This window comes from Lissotriton vulgaris, chromosome 12 (assembly GCF_964263255.1).
Source record: "Lissotriton vulgaris chromosome 12, aLisVul1.2, whole genome shotgun sequence".
Classification (NCBI taxonomy): Eukaryota; Metazoa; Chordata; class Amphibia; order Caudata; family Salamandridae; genus Lissotriton; species Lissotriton vulgaris.
The window spans coordinates 297,809,151-297,826,123 of record NC_141700.1 but is presented as its reverse complement, the minus strand read 5'-3'; the positions used below and the strand labels follow the sequence as shown (position 1 = coordinate 297,826,123).

The 16,973-nt window shown below is 42.8% G+C and overlaps 1 protein-coding gene across 1 annotated transcript in view; it reads right to left on the bottom strand.

The window, feature by feature from the left end:
* The window catches only part of LOC147674007 (uncharacterized), a 640,165-nt gene that overhangs the window by 413,971 nt on the left and 209,221 nt on the right, over window positions 1–16,973 (bottom strand). The window lies entirely within an intron of this gene.

The following is a 16,973-nucleotide window of genomic DNA, read 5'->3' as shown; positions in this document are numbered from 1 at the left end:
CAGCAATAACGGTGTACAGTGCATATCCTTAATGGCCCATCCTGACCCACAACAAACATGGATAAAACCAGCTGTAGAAGGGACTAGGACCCTGGAAACACAACGGGTGCCCTGAATGATGCAGCCCCAGCAACGCAGGTTGGGAACCTCATACTGCAAGATGTTATACTGGCTGTTACCTCCTCCCAGGAGGCATAAGAGACTAAAATAGACACTGTGTGATCCGACCTTGGCTTCCTGCATGACGACCACAAACGCCTTGTGGAAAGTCTCACTGCAAATGAGCGTACATTAGTGTTGATACCACTGGAAACTCACCTCAACCACTAAGAAGGTGACTAAAATAAAGGCTAAAGTTCAAACACTCAAACAGCGAGCAGAGGTTGCTGGATATCGCTCCCGCCGCAACAACATCAGGGTGGTGGATTTTCCGAAATAATTGAAGACTTCAACATGCTAGATTACCTGGAAAAATGGCTGAGAGAAGAGGTGGTGATGGAAGTTCACTCCACCTTTTTAGCGCTCAAACCAGTCTATCGAGTACTATCCATGCAACATGCTACTTGGGGCTCCCCCACGACCAGTGGTGGCCCAGTTACTCAATTTCAAAGATAGAGACCATACCCTAACGTAAGCCCAGAGCAAGAGAGAGCTATGAATTGAAAATGCAGTGATACAGATTTCCCCAGACTTTTCGAGGTAGTTACAGAGACAGAGAACCTCCTTTCAGGATGCAAAACGATGCTTACAGCTATGGGCCTCTCTTATGCAATGCTGTTCCTCACCCGACTGAGAGTGGAGGTGCTTTATGGTGGCAAATTCTTTCACTCCCTGAAGGAAATATGGGACTGTTGGACCCAAGCCGAGAACGGAGCCTGAACAGAGCCCATGGCCACAGAGCCTGCGGAGATCCAAGTTGAGGTAAGGAAGTCGATGCCCTGTTCTACTGGCCCCTTACAGGATGAAGCGCCACTCGAGAGGCAGCAGTTGATAGATGTAGTGGCCTTGCTGAGCAGAGGAGGGGCAGGACCACTGACACCTGAAGATGAGGATATTGCAAGGGACTCGGACTTTGACTGAGACTCCAACATGTCAACAGGTTTGAGTCTCATGTACCTAAAGTAACCCTGAGGTTGTCAGGTTACATCATACAGCGTCTTGAACACAATGTTAACAGGTGGGGGGTCGGTTACTGTGGACTGGCAGATATGCTTGGAGATCTTAAGTAAACATATAATCAAAAATGGTGAATGGACACTTGTAACCATGTTACAAACAGATTTGATGGATCACCCTCATAAACGCTATGTTACTCGTGCGGTTTATATCGTTTTTCCGCCCCACATATGCGTTATGGCATTATCATTGGGTGTTCCAAATTTGTGCTATATGCCAGCCTCAAGCCTGAGGCAATCTCTGGTGTAGCGTGGTAGTGTCCAGAGATGAAAAGGGAGGGCCCCCAGTGAAATGGAAAAAATTCACTAAAACAAACTCTCACCTGGTTAAGTTTTTAATTGTCAGGTGCGAGTTTTCATAATTTAAAAAACAAGGGGTATAATGGGAGATCATTTTAATGAATCTCTTTATATCACTTCAGAGAGAGTTAAAATTTACACACAATTCGGGAGCAGAGCGAGCACTAAAGCCGGAATATTTCCAAGTGCGGCTCAGGAACAGAAAAACCTACGCTCCTGTGAAATAAAGGTCATTTCCGTAGCAGGTGCAACAAGCCTATATGGATACAGAGTGATTACATAATCACTATATATCACACGAATTGTGTGTAAATTTTAACATCTTTTTGTTAACATTTCTCTATTTATGTGTTTTGTCCTGACGAATGTCCCTCAGACATCTGGGCAAGATGGGACAGAAACATGTCGACTCTCTCTGAAGTGATATAAAGAGATTCATTAACATGATCTCCCATTATACCCCTTGTTTTTTAAATTATGAAAACTCGCACCTGACAATTAAAAACTTAACCAGGTGAGAGTGTGTTTTAGTGAGTTTTTTCCATTTCACTTGGGGCCCGCCCTTTTCTTCTCTGGACACTACCACGCTACACCAGAGATTGCCTCAGGCTTGAGGCTGGCATATAGCACAAATTTGGAACACCCAATGATAATGCCATAACGCATATGTGGGGCGGAAAAACAATATAAACCGCACGAGTAACATAGCGTTTATGAGGGTGATCCATCAAATCTGTTTGTAACATGGTTACTAAGCATGGGCGAATTTTGCGAATTCGCGGTTCGCGAATTTGTGTATTCACGAATTCGCAATCCGCAAAATCCGCGAACTCTCGCAAATTTTTCTTTTTTTGTGTTCGCAAGGGTTTGTGCCAGTTCGCAAGGGTTTTGTACCAGTTCGCAATTGCGAACTTACTTGTCGGCTCGCAACGGCCGCGACTATGTTGTTTGTACGTCTGATTCATCATCACAGGTTCACAGCACCCTCTGTTTCACCACTGCCACCCTCTGGTTCACCCATGCCACCCTCTGGTACATCACTGCCACCCTCTGGTTCATCACTGTAGATTATGAGGGGGAAAAGCAAGCACACCTGCCCTGCTTCAACTGATATGAATTAATTTGGGGTTGATTAATGTGTCACTGAATTTAAACTTCCAGTCTGGCACCTGCTTCCTTATCTGTAATTTGCTTTCTGTTGCAGTGCAATTTTTTTTCACAGGACCTTTGTGGCCTACTTGTAGCTATTCTATGAGCCTGCTGTGAGGGTCAGAGCAGAGTCATGGAATAGTTGCAAGTAGGCAACTGAACTCTGGAGGGGCCCCTCAGGAAGCACTACAGGGAATGGTTACTAATTATGAGTTTGGACTTTTGCCCCTGCTGAGTGCTTTCAGTTTTGCAAAATTCGTTTTTCTGCAATTTCACGGGGTTCGCGGGGCGCAAATTTGCGCGAGATCGAATTCGGAAGCTGCAAATTCGTGCGAATATGCGATTTGGTTTTTTGTGGCGTGTTAGTTCGCAAGGTTTTGGCGGTTTTAGCGAGCCGCTTGTAGCGCAACGGCGCGAAGTTACCCTCGCGGTCGTTCACGGGCGCGGCCATCTTGTTTGCATGACGTATTTCCGTTTCCGGGCGCGATGTGTAATCTCGCAAAGTGTGCGGCTCGCTAGTGCAAGTTCGCGTGTGATCGCGAGGGAAATCTCGCGCGAACGTACCCACGCGGTCGTGAACGGGCGCGGCCATCTTGTTTCTCATTCATTGCTATGGTTCTGGGCATGCTTTCTGTATCCTCTCTGAATCTCTGTCATCCTTTGCTTGTTTGAAGTTTTTTTTACTCTATTTTACTTATTATCTATCCCTCTATTTTTCTAGCTCTATATTTTTGTGTTCTCTGCTACTTTTGGTTAATTTTAAACTACTTTTTTAAACTCTTTTCTTTTCTTATTCCCTTTTCTGTTTCTTCTTTATTATTTAGCTTCCTTTATGCCCAGACCATGGTAAAGGGAGCCGGGAAGCATCCTGAGAAGGGGAAGGGTCCCGCACCCCGTGCCCGGCTCCCGTGCGGGCGTTTGAAGTGGGAGACAGTCACAGCCCGGGAGATCTTCAGCGCGGAGGAGGTGGCCGCACTAGTTTTTTATGTTCCGCGCCGCCTCCCCAGGACCATCATGGCAGGCGGAAAGATTGCTAGCGGGTACGGGATCCGGGAGCGCCGGAAGCGGTGGGAGAAGGTGTGCCGGGCCATGTACCAACACTCTCGGGTCCAGCGCACCTACAACCAGGCCACCCACCGTTGGACGGATCTCCTGGACCGGGAACGCGACTTGATCGACCTGCTCAGCCTTGAGATCCCCGGGCTTGGTGAGTAGTAGTAGCTATTTCTTCACTACTCTGTTTTCTCCTGCTCTGTGTGTTATTATATTGCAAATTTTTGTTTTTTACCAAGAGCAATAATGCTGCTGATTACATTGTAGGTAAATTATATTTCAAAATATTCTGTGCATTTCAGGTGCACTGCTCTCCTTCTCAGTAGCGTTGCTACTATGCTTATTTGTTTTCGATATTGTGTTCATTTCAATGGCCTGAGAAATTATGTATGAGTGTAGTTTAAAGAACTGCGTAATGCTAGACACTAAGGGTCAGATTTTTAATTACCGGCGCATCCCTGCAAAGTAGCAGGGATGCGCCAGTAATTGTGCGCCACGCCACCACCACCCATGGTGTGCCGTATTTACAATGCGGTGCACCATGGGCTCAAAACGTCACCGAAGCGTTACGCATCTGTGCCGTAAAGGCGGCGCATTCCTGGAGTTGCGTCGCAACGATGGCGCAGCTCCAGCAATGCTCTGGGGTGCCCTATCTCCCCAATGCTGCGTCAAGCCATACGTCTGCTTCAAGCAGGCGCAGGGTTTGAGTCACGCATCATTGTCCTAAAAGTGACTGATTGAAATCTTGTAGATTTCCCTCAGCCACTTTTAGGATGCGTTCCTGCGCAGGAACGCCCTCCCTTGCGCTGGAAAGCCCCCTGATGGCGCAGGGCTTTACAACGTGATGCATCTCCCATATGCGTCACGTTGTTAATATACGCGCACCATGGCGCCTCTTTTGTTCTGCCGCTGCGTCACAAAAGTCACGCAACAATGGAGCAAAAGAGCCGCAAGGGGCTTCTAAATCTGCCCCTACAGACTCAAGTTCAGTCCTTCCTTTGTACACCTGGCAATAAGAAGAAATAGTGGTGGTGGATTGATAGTTTGAGTATTTTAATGACTGGTTAATGTAGTAGGAAACTTTTTAGTGTTGTCGCTGGTCTGCAATCAAGATGGACTTTGTCTGTCACTTCGCGGGCTGCGGACTGCTGCCTGCCAGTCCTAGACAAACCTTTTTAGTAGTTTCTTTAGTGAGTTACATAACTTTCCAAGTCGACTGTCCGCAAATCAAGCAATACTAATATCGTAGTAGACCACATGAGATAGGTCAATATATCCCGTGGAATAGTTGTCTATTTGCTATTTCGCCAAAAAATGTTGTTATTGTTCTTTTGAAATGTTTGATTTGGTTGACAAATATCATCCATGTTTTCTTGTCTTTCTTTCTTTCATGTTGTACATCAGCTCCCCCCAGGGGCAAGAGGGCATTGGAGGAGGCTGCTGCTGCTGCTGAACAAGGCCAGGATCGGTCAGGCGAGGGCTCCTTTGCTGGCCCCGGTAAGTTTTAATTTTAATATAGACTACCTATTTTTTCCTAGCGTTCCTCATTCGATTTTTTCTAAATCGTCTTTGATCTTCTTGTAGACTGTATCTAAATTCTTATCTTTCCTCGACTATGACTGCCTGTGGTATTACTAGATTATTCTTATTAGTCTGTCTGTGTAGCTAACTAAGATTGCACATTTGGCAAAAGGTGTAAAACAAAACTCCCATTCTAGTCAGCAATAGCTCTATGCACTGAGTGCAGTCCTCTGGGATTGTCCATAATGTCTTTTTAAGTCTTCTAAATGTTTATGCTTTGACAATTACCAACAATAAAAAGGTGAATGACCACCAAGAAAGAATAAGATACTACTTTACTTTTGGTTTGGATAGGAGGACAATCCATACTACTACTGTTGCAGGGACAAATTGCACAAACAGAACTATGGACAGTAAATAGTGCATTGTTTATCAATTATAATAGGCGCAGGTAGACTTTCCACATACCTCAGTGATATCAGACTTTGAAGAACCCCCAATCTCCTTACTGACTAGATAGTGTGGCAGAGTCATTTAGCTCCCGAATTCATTGATGATTGATCCCCAATGATGATTATCCAACGCAGGACAAGAGTACGGAGTCAGAGTCCAGAAGTGTCAGAGGCACGGACTGATGCTTGCAAATTGCAAAACCTTTTGCTCATTCACTTATGACCAAAAACCACAGAGTCTATTTAAGTTTTAAAGCTTTATTAAAAGTAAAAATATTTATTAAAATCAAGCTTGTCATAAAACATAAACGGTTGATTAAAAATGGAAAAGTGTTTATAGTGATATTTCACACATTTCTTGTGGGCGAGCCGAGCCCTCACCTGGTTTGAACTTTAATTTTTCTTTTTGGTGCTGAATCGTTGGTCCCTCTGTCCTAGTGGTGATGATGATTTGTTTTTAGAAGTGAAGCTTCTGTCTGTTATGAGAAAAATGGTGCGTGTTAAAAAGCAAGCATTCATCAGTTGTGTCAAAAAGTGCAGCAAGACAACACCCTTCCCTGGAAAAAGGGACATTTTTACTTTAGAGTAGAAAGTCACAAATTATTAGATTGGTTTCTGTATTTACATTTCTTCATTCCTAGACAAAATACCAGTGAGTGGTGTATGTCTATGACATCTAACATTCTTAAATGTACTTTGTAGGTGGAACATCTGGTGCTGGGCTCAGCGCGGAGGAGGAGGAGGAAAGCTCTGGGGAGGAGGCGGTGCAAGTGCCGGACCAAACTGCTGTGCGGGTTGCCACGGTAGTGGCGGGCAGTGGTAAGCTCTTATATTCCTTACTTATTGAGATTGCAGACTGCATAGTGTGCTCCCCGTGAGAAAACGTAAGGTTTGTCTTGATGAGAGACATGAAGAAGAATGATTGACATATAGTTTGAATCGATGGATGCCTGGATCATGGTACTATCTGACTCTTAGATAGTATATGTGTATCTAGAGAGAGTAGACGGTCACTGGATGAACTAAGTGTTACTTTGAAGAGCATGTAACACCGCACCCGCACTTCCGTCCCAGTGTAGGAAAGGCAAGGAAAAGAAGTTGTAATTTTGTCCGAATACTACCATGAATAGTAGCAGTAGTTTGTATTGCAAGCACAGCATATATCCGGCTATTACGATGGCCACTCACTACCTCTGTTAATAAGTTTAGTAGAACTCGGTCATTCATGTGTGGATGTATCACTGGTCACTCAATAAAAAGCAAAGCACCTAAAGTCATCCCATATGTAAGCAAATACATACCATGTGCAGTGATAGTTAATCAGATTATTTATCTTCTTCATTTTCCTTTTCTAGTATTCATTGGCACTGTAGGGTGAAAGTTAAATTAATTAAGCAGTAGACCTTGTAACAGAGTATTCTCAGTGCCACCCATAATAGAAAAGTAGGAGCATCACCACCTGCATGTACTGGACTGGTACAGTAACGCAAGTCTGTCTCACTCATCATGGCGGGCGTCTGTTTCTCTCGGGTGCAAGTTGACTGTGCTGGCATTATGCCAGCCTGCAGAAGTTAACGTACCAATTTTGCTAAACAAGACGGAAGAAGAAGAATAAGACTGGTGTACTGTCATAGTCGACTCTAATGGAGTGAGTCCATAGTGCTCGTAGAACTGATTCCTTAAACTCCCACTAATGTTATAACAAGGATGAAGAAGTGGGAGGTTAGATAGATACTGGCCACAATAGTTATGTACTGCGCTTGTAAGTTGCTAGTTCTACTGTGACACAACTTTCTGCTGAATCATTTTGTGTTAATCTTAAAGAGCATTGGTTAAAGACTATGTCTTTTTCTTTCTTCATATAGATGCTCCTTCCAAACCAACACAGAAGGAGCTGGCTAGATGGGCCTGGCAACGGAGGCTGGAGGCCACTGTCGCCGAATATCGGCGGCTGGTGGCCCAGGAGGAGGAGGCCACGCAGAGTACGTCTACAACATCTATGGCGACACCTGCATCCTCCTCCGCGCTCCCTGGGTCAGCCAGTCAGCGCAGCACGTCTCCAGCGGTACAGAGCCGGGGTACCGCAGCCACCCGCCACCGCCGAGCATCAAAGAAATCAGCTGCCCCCACAGCAGTTACAAAAAAAGGATGCACTGCCTTTCCCTGAGGGTCTCCTACCTCGAGCAGGAGCTCCTCAACACCAAAACCCTGCTCGGGACCCTCCGCAAGGAGCATGCCGACCTGGCCCGGAAAGTCAACAGCAGCAGCCAGCAGTAGGAGGAGACTGTCCCTTGCCCCTTTTTAAAGACTTCTGGGGGGTGGGAAATGGGAGTTGGGTTTTTTGGACTTTTCACTGACATTTGTTGGGGTTAGGGAGTGGGGGTGGGTTGGGTCTTGCAGGAGATTATTTTTGTTAGGGATATAAATATACTTTAAACTTTATCTTAGCATACGTGTTTTTTTTTACTGCTTTTGAGGCTGGTGGGTGGGGGTTTAACAGTAAGTTTGTTTTCCTGAAACTTAAGTGGCATCTTGATTCAAGTTGTGTAATTAATTGCCCAAATGTTTTCAAAACTAAGTGCCTCTCACAGAGTAAGTGAATTCAATAGTCCTAGGAATTTACTAGTACTAGCGTCAGTCTCTCGTCTCTCGTCTCTCCTAATACTCCATTATTCTTCCTCCCCCCCAAACGCTTATATTACCTGTAATTTGTATTTGGAAATAGGGCTAGGCACAGGGCTGGCTGCACGGCAAATGGCGATTAAGGTTGGCAATCCTGGGAGGATGAAATGTCATCATTGCGGTGGTACTAGTGGTGTTACACAGTGGCAGTAGAAGCATCTGAAAAAAAAGAAAATGAAACCTTGTTTGTCCTTACCGTAGCATTAGAACGGTACAATAGAGAATAGCAGGTGACAGTACACTAGAACAGTGCCACAATGTAGCCTAACAAATGGTAAAGTATTGAAAGTATAACTAGTACTTGCGTTGAATTTCTTTGACATTGGCTACTACTACAAGAAATAGTACCGAAGGTGAAGGACACAGCAGCGTAATAATTTGCCACGTCTAGGAGGAGGATGCTCTTGATGACCAATCAAGTTGATGGCGCACATGAAAATCTGCTTTCATTTGCCAATAGTGACTGAGTGTCAAGCTGAGTAAGAATAGAATATATCCTCGGATTCCTTCACCAGCCTGTTGCTATGACCTTATCCTCCCCAGCAAGTGTGTGGAATTATTGTGTCATTTAGTCACACATCAATCAAAACCACACAGCCCGGAGTAGCAGTAAGATTGAGGAATACAAGAAATTAATTCGTGTTGTAAAATCATACCTGCCCCGTGAATCATATCCTCTCTTCTCTATTGTTGTTTTTAACATGAAAAGTTCAGGAATGAAATGTAATGAAATCTAATGAAATTTTATGTAATGTGCCTTTATGAGGAATTTTTATTCTTCGAAATAAAGATTTACTGAACTGAACACAGCCCGGGGGAAGAGGGTTAGGGTTTGGAAAATGGATGGGAATGGGGGATTTTGGGAAAGTTTTGTCGAGAGAAAAAAAAAAGCACAGCATGGACAAACAATAATTGAAGATAAAGAAATCTTTGGTACAAAGCTAACCATGAATCTTTTAAGTGACATAAAGGAAGTGCATGCACTACTGCATGGATGGTTACTGAAAAGTAAGTAGTACTTTCGACGGATCACTGAAATAATATCGATTGCAAAAATATTGAGTTGCAATAATATTGTTGACAAAATATAGAATGTCAAAATATCGAGTTTCTATGTACTAACAGGTAAGTACAAAAATATTGAGTTTTAAATATCGTTTACAAAAATATAGTTGTAAAAAATATCGACTTTAAAAAAAAAATTACATTAATATTAATAATTAATTACTAAAATATATTTAAAAATACTTAAATTAATTTATAATAATTAAATATTTAATGAAAGTCAAAATACATTTTTTTAATCATATTTCTTAAAACATATATATAGAGTAAGAAAATATAATTAAATAATAGCCAATATTATTAACGTACAATAACAAAAGTGTAAAAATTACTATTCCCACTGCAAAGAATGCAAGCATAGGGTAAGCGTTGGATAGTATAGGGGTTAAAATTACTATTCCCACTCCTGTGGGTGCAACAGTAGGGAAAGCATTGGATAGCGTAGGGGTAAAAATTACAATTCCCACTCCAAAGAGTGCAACAGTAGGGAAACCGTTGGATAGCGTAGGGGTTAAAATTACTATTCCCACTCCAGTGAGTGCAACAGTAGGGAAAGCGTTCAATAGCGTAAGGGTAAAAATGACTATTCCCACTCCAAAGAGTGCTACAGTAGGGAAAGCGTTGGATAGCGTAAGGGTAAAAATTACTATTCCCACTCCAAAGAGTGCAACAGTAGGGAAAGCGTTGGATAGCGTAGGGATTAAAATTACTATTCCCACTCCAGTGGGTGCAACAGTAGGGAAAGCGTTGGATAGCGTAGGGGTTAAAATTACTATTCCCACTCCAGTGGGTGCAACAGTAGGGAAAGTGTTGGATAGCGTAGGGGTTAAAATTACTATTCCCACTCCAAAGAGTGCAACAGTAGGGAAAGCGTTGGATAGCGTAGGGGTTAAAATTACTATTCCCACTCCAAAGAGTGCAACAGTAGGGAAAGCGTTGGATAGCGTAGGGGTTAAAATTACTATTCCCACTCCAGTGGGTGCAACAGTAGGGAAAGCGTTGGATAGCGTAGGGGTAAAAATTACTATTCCCACTCCAGTGGGTGCAACAGTAGGGAAGGCGTTGGATAGCGTAGGGGTTAAAATTACTATTCCCACTCCAAAGAGTGCAACAGTAGGGAAAGCGTTGGAAAGCGTAGGGGTTAAAATTACTATTCCCACTCCAGTGGGTGCAACAGTAGGGAAAGCGTTGGATAGCGTAGGGGTTAAAACTACTATTCCCACTCCAGTGGGTGCAACAGTAGGGAAAGCTTTGGATAGGGTAGGGGTAGAAATGACTATTCCCACTCCAGAGAATACAACATTAGGGAAAGTAAATATTTCATATATTATTCAAACTTCTAACAATGAATATCTATTAATAATTAATAAAAAGTAAATAAAAATGTTATCTAATAGAATAAATAATATTATAAATTTACTATTTAACAATAATTATTGTAATTAATCACCTATTAATACAAATTAATTATACATTAACAATGATTTTTTTTACTTAAAAATTATTTCACAATTATTTCCAAATAAATAACGTTCAATTAATTTTATTAATTAATTAATTATTTAAAAATTACTTTGCGCCCTATGCACCTATAAACCCACAACCCGCTACAGAAAATAAATTAGTAAAATTTACATAATTACCAATTAATCAATTAATATAAATAAATTAATAATTATAATTAAATAATAAACTAATATCAATTAATTGACAATTAATATCAATAAATACATTTACATATTCATGTAATTATAATTAATTTACTTCCCACCCTATTCCCCTATAAACCCACAACCCGCTACAGAAATTAAATTAGTAAAATGTACATAATTACCAATTAATCAATTAATATAAATGATTTGAAAATTCTAATTAAATTAATTAACAAATATAAATTAAGTAACAATTAATTACTAATTACTATCAATTAATACATTTACAGATTTAATTAATTATAATTAAATTACTTCCCACCCTATTCCCCTATAAACCCACAACCCGCTACAGAATTACATTACGCAATATTCATAAAAACAAATTTCATTTAATAACATTATTTATAACATAAATACACACTTTTCACACATATTATAACATAAAAATACACTATAAAATATTATATATTATTAAAAAATCGATATTTTTAACTATCTATATTATATATTTCGATATTTTAACTATCTATATTTTTTACAGTCGATATTACTTCACTTACCTTAAAAACGATATTTTTGTTGTCTATATTCTGTCTTGTCGATATTTTGTCCAGTCTATATTAAATACTCGATATTTTGTCCAAACAATATTTTGGACTCGATATTATGTCTGTGCACAACTTTCGACATCTGTGAATGAAAGAATGAAACAGTACAGGGCTGCAGTACTAATTATGCGTTTTCACTTGCCTATCTCTGCACTCAGAGAAACACTTCTTACATAAAATTAGGTTTAAAAAATAGCACAAGTAAAACCTATAGAATGGCTGTAGGGATGAATTTAGAAGCAGAGATCAAAGAAATGCGGAGTCACACTCATAGAAGTTCACAGCAATAAAATTACTTAAAAGATAAGTAGAAAAGAACGGATACTGTATCTGTATGTTGTTGTAGTCGTCCTGTTGAATTTGGTAAGTTGCATGCATCAAACCATTCCTCTTATTAGCGGGACTCCTCCATTCCAGCTGACGCTCCGTCCATCAATGTTGGTGACCAGAAGACACCCTGTCCACTGCCTGCCTGGCGGATGCTGAATTGCGGCTCGCTAATGTGAAGCCTGACTTCATCCTTTTTTTCCCATTGCACAGACTGAAACCCGGCCTGTAATTATTGATGGAAAAACAGGAAGTGATATTAGAACACCACTAACAAATAAATATAAGGTATGTATGCTGTGTAGTGCAAAAAGTCACACTTTGAGTTTCCTAATAGACAGTACAATATTTTTGAAAGTGCGTACTCTGTCTGAGTCTCCTTTTGAAGGATAAATAAGTATGGGCGAATTAATTTAGCGGATCTTTCCCCTCAAGCTAGGTGTACTGTAAACTGTGATTTAGAATAAAATTAGACCTTCCCAGCAGTGCTCCCAGACCCTTACTAAACCCAGTCGCAAAAATGTAGAAGACCCCCAATTAGATCTCAAAAAACGAGGCCTAGTAGAAAAATTGTGACAAAATGTACTTTGAAAGTAAAGTAGGGCCAAATCCCCCCTTACCCACCGTGGATTGTATTCAAACCGCTTGCAAGCAAGCAAAAGTATCCATACCCGGCATCGCTCCAAGACTCGCAAACCCCCCCACAAACAGCCCCCCACCCAAACACATGCAATATAATACTGCTAACCCTAACGAGCCCTAATTTAAGAATAGAGGCAAATGCTTTCTTTAACTAGGCCAAATCCCCCACCATGGATTTTCTTCAAACCACTTGCAACCAAGATTACACATTCCCATGAGTGCTGTAAGACCCCAGAACCCAGTTGCAAAAATCTAGAACACCCCCAAACACATGGAATACTGCTGCTAGTGCTAACCCTAACGAACCCTAAGTTACAAAAAATGCCAAAAGGCTTTTCAGCATGGATTTTGTCCAAACCACTTTTAACCGGTATTAGACCTTCCCAGCAATGCCCCAAGACCCGCCAACCCACCCACAAAAAAGCACAACACCCCCAAACAGCCAAAAAGCAAAAATGGAAAATCTCATACTTACAATATTTTTCGGCCTTCTTTCAATTCTGTCCAAACGTGCTGTGTAGCTAGGCCATAACTCCCGGTTTCCACCATGGATTTCCTGAAAAACAAATGCAATCACATTTAGATTGTGCCAGCAGTGCTCCCAGACCCCAAAACCCACCCACAAACACCAGGAACTCCCCCAAAGAGCACCTCAAAGACAGGCAAGTCAGCAAAAACGCAAAAATAATTTGCCTCTGATTTTGTCCAAACCACTTTATCCGGTATGAGACCTTCCCAGCAATGGCCCCAGAGCCGTCAACCCAGGCGAAAACAAGTAGAAGACCCCCAAACAGCCAAAAAGCAAAAGTTCAAAAATGGGGACTTAGTCATTTTCAGAGCAATTGCCAAAATCACTCCGCGCGCGCTCTGCAGCTAGGCCCTAACTCCCCTTTGCCACCATGGATTTTCTTCAAACCTCTTGCAATCAAAAGTATCCATACCCAGCAGTGCTCCCAGACCCCGAAACCCACCAACAAACACCAGGAAGCCCCCCAAACAGGCCCCCAAAAACAAGATAGTGAGCAAAAAGGCAAAAACGTGTTCAAGTCTGATTTTGTCCAAACCACTTTTATCCGGTATTAGACCTTCCCAGCAAGGCCCCAAGACCCGCCAACCCACCCGCAAAAAAGCACAACACCCCCAAACAGCCAAAAAGCAAAAATGGAAAATCTCATACTTACAATATTTTTCGGCCTTCTTTCAATTCTGTCCAAACGTGCTGTGTAGCTAGGCCATAACTCCCGGTTTCCACCATGGATTTCCTGAAAAACAAATGCAATCACATTTAGACTGTGCCAGCAGTGCTCCCAGACCCCAAAACCCACCCACAAACACCAGGAACTCCCCCAAATAGCACCTCAAAGACAAGCAAGTCAGCAAAAACGCAAAAATAAATTGCCTCTGATTTTGTCCAAACCACTTTATCCGGTATGAGACCTTCCCAGCAATGGCCCCAGAGCCGTCAACCCAGGCGAAAACAAGTAGAAGACCCCCAAACAGCCAAAAAGCAAAAGTTCAAAAATGGGGACTTAGTCATTTTCAGGCCAATTTCCCAAATCACTCCGCGCGCGCTCTGCAGCTAGGCCTTAACTCCCCTTTGCCACCATGGATTTTCTTTGAACCTCTTGCAATCAAAAGTATCCATACCCAGCAGTGCTCCCAGACCCCGAAACCCACCCACAAACAGCAGGAAGCCCCCCAAACAGGCCCCCGAAAACGCTAAATTGAGCGAAATGTCAGAAAAAGCAAAAACTTTTTCCTCAGGGATTTTGTCCAAACCACTTTTATCCGGTATTAGACCTTCCCAGCAATGGCCCCAGAGCCGTCAACCCAGGCGAAAACAAGTAGAAGACCCCCAAACAGCCAAAAAGCAAAAGTACAAAAATGGGGACTTAGTCATTTTCAGAGCAATTGCCAAAATCACTCCGCGCGCGCTCTGCAGCTAGGCCCTAACTCCCCTTTGCCACCATGGATTTTCTTCAAACCTCTTGCAATCAAAAGTATCCATACCCAGCAGTGCTCCCAGACCCCGAAACCCACCAACAAACACCAGGAAGCCCCCCAAACAGGCCCCCGAAAACAAGATAGTGAGCAAAAAGGCAAAAACGTGTTCAAGTCTGATTTTGTCCAAACCACTTTTATCCGGTATTAGACCTTCCCAGCAAGGCCCCAAGACCCGCCAACCCACCCGCAAAAAAGCACAACACCCCCAAACAGCCAAAAAGCAAAAATGGAAAATCTCATACTTACAATATTTTTCGGCCTTCTTTCAATTCTGTCCAAACGTGCTGTGTAGCTAGGCCATAACTCCCGGTTTCCACCATGGATTTCCTGAAAAACAAATGCAATCACATTTAGACTGTGCCAGCAGTGCTCCCAGACCCCAAAACCCACCCACAAACACCAGGAACTCCCCCAAATAGCACCTCAAAGACAAGCAAGTCAGCAAAAACGCAAAAAAATTGCCTCTGATTTTGTCCAAACCACTTTATCCGGTATGAGACCTTCCCAGCAATGGCCCCAGAGCCGTCAACCCAGGCGAAAACAAGTAGAAGACCCCCAAACAGCCAAAAAGCAAAAGTTCAAAAATGGGGACTTAGTCATTTTCAGGCCAATTTCCCAAATCACTCCGCGCGCGCTCTGCAGCTAGGCCTTAACTCCCCTTTGCCACCATGGATTTTCTTTGAACCTCTTGCAATCAAAAGTATCCATACCCAGCAGTGCTCCCAGACCCCGAAACCCACCCACAAACAGCAGGAAGCCCCCCAAACAGGCCCCCGAAAACGCTAAATTGAGCAAAATGTCAGACAAAGCAAAAACTTTTTCCTCAGGGATTTTGTCCAAACCACTTTTATCCGGTATTAGACCTTCCCAGCAATGGCCCCAGAGCCGTCAACCCAGGCGAAAACAAGTAGAAGACCCCCAAACAGCCAAAAAGCAAAAGTACAAAAATGGGGACTTAGTCATTTTCAGAGCAATTGCCAAAATCACTCCGCGCGCGCTCTGCAGCTAGGCCCTAACTCCCCTTTGCCACCATGGATTTTCTTCAAACCTCTTGCAATCAAAAGTATCTATACCCAGCAGTGCTCCCAGACCCCGAAACCCACCCACAAACACCAGGAAGCCCCCCAAACAGGCCCCCGAAAACAAGATAGTGAGCAAAAAGGCAAAAACGTGTTCAAGTCTGATTTTGTCCAAACCACTTTTATCCGGTATTAGACCTTCCCAGCAATGCCCCAAGACCCACCAACCCAGCCGCAAAAAAGCACAACACCCCCAAACAGTCAAAAAGCAAAAATGGAAAATCTCATACTTACAATATTTTTCGGCCTTCTGTCCAAACGCGCTGTGCAGCTAGGTCATGACTCCACTTTTCCACCATGGATGTCCTAGAAAACAAATGCAATAAACATTAGACTGTGCCAGCAGTGCTCCCAGACCCCGAAACCCACCAACAAACACCAGGAAGCCCCCCAAACAGGCCCCCGAAAACATGATAGTGAGCAAAAAGGCAAAAACTTTTTCAAGTCTGATTTTCGCCAAACCACTTTTATCCGGTATTAGACCTTCCCAGCAATGGCCCCAGAGCCGTCAACTCACCCGCAAAGAAGTAGAACACCCCCACAATTGCAGAGTCTTTCTTCATTGGGCGTAATCCAGCCCTCTGCTTTGAGGGAAATAGGAGTCTGGAGGAGGAGGATAGAGGAGCATGTTCTTGTGAACTTGTGAACCTGAGGAATGCCGACTGCGGCACCTTCAAATCAATAAGCAAATAAGTGAAGACAGTTCTGCTGATGGGCTTGTTTTTGTGATCAGGTGATTAAAGTTTTTATTTATAATGACTTTGCAAAACAAAGAAAGACATACACACAGGAATAAAAGTGAATAAGGACGAAAAAGAAAATTATTGGCTCATTTTCAGGGCTCGGTGTCAGGGAAGAAGAGTTCGTCCTCATACTCTTCGAATTCAGGCGGGAGTAGGTCACCTAACAGAGAAGAAATTCCCTCATCTAAGTTGGTGTCCTCCTCGTCTTCTTCCGGCGTGTATTCTCGTACTTTGTAATCTGGTGGTATGAGGTGCGGATTCATCTTGATCATTGTTAACCTCTCCACATTTTTGGGCAAGAGGCGGGTCCTTTTGCAAGTTACAATGCCACCAGCAGCACTGAAAACACGTTCAGAAGACATGCTTGCGAGTGGGCAAGACAAATAACTTATAGCCAGGTTGGAGATCTCTGGCCATAATTCTTTTTTCCCATGCCAATACGCCAATGGGTCATCATGAACATAGACCTCTGTTGAGTCATTCAGATAGTCCTGCACCATCGACTCAAGGTTCTCCAC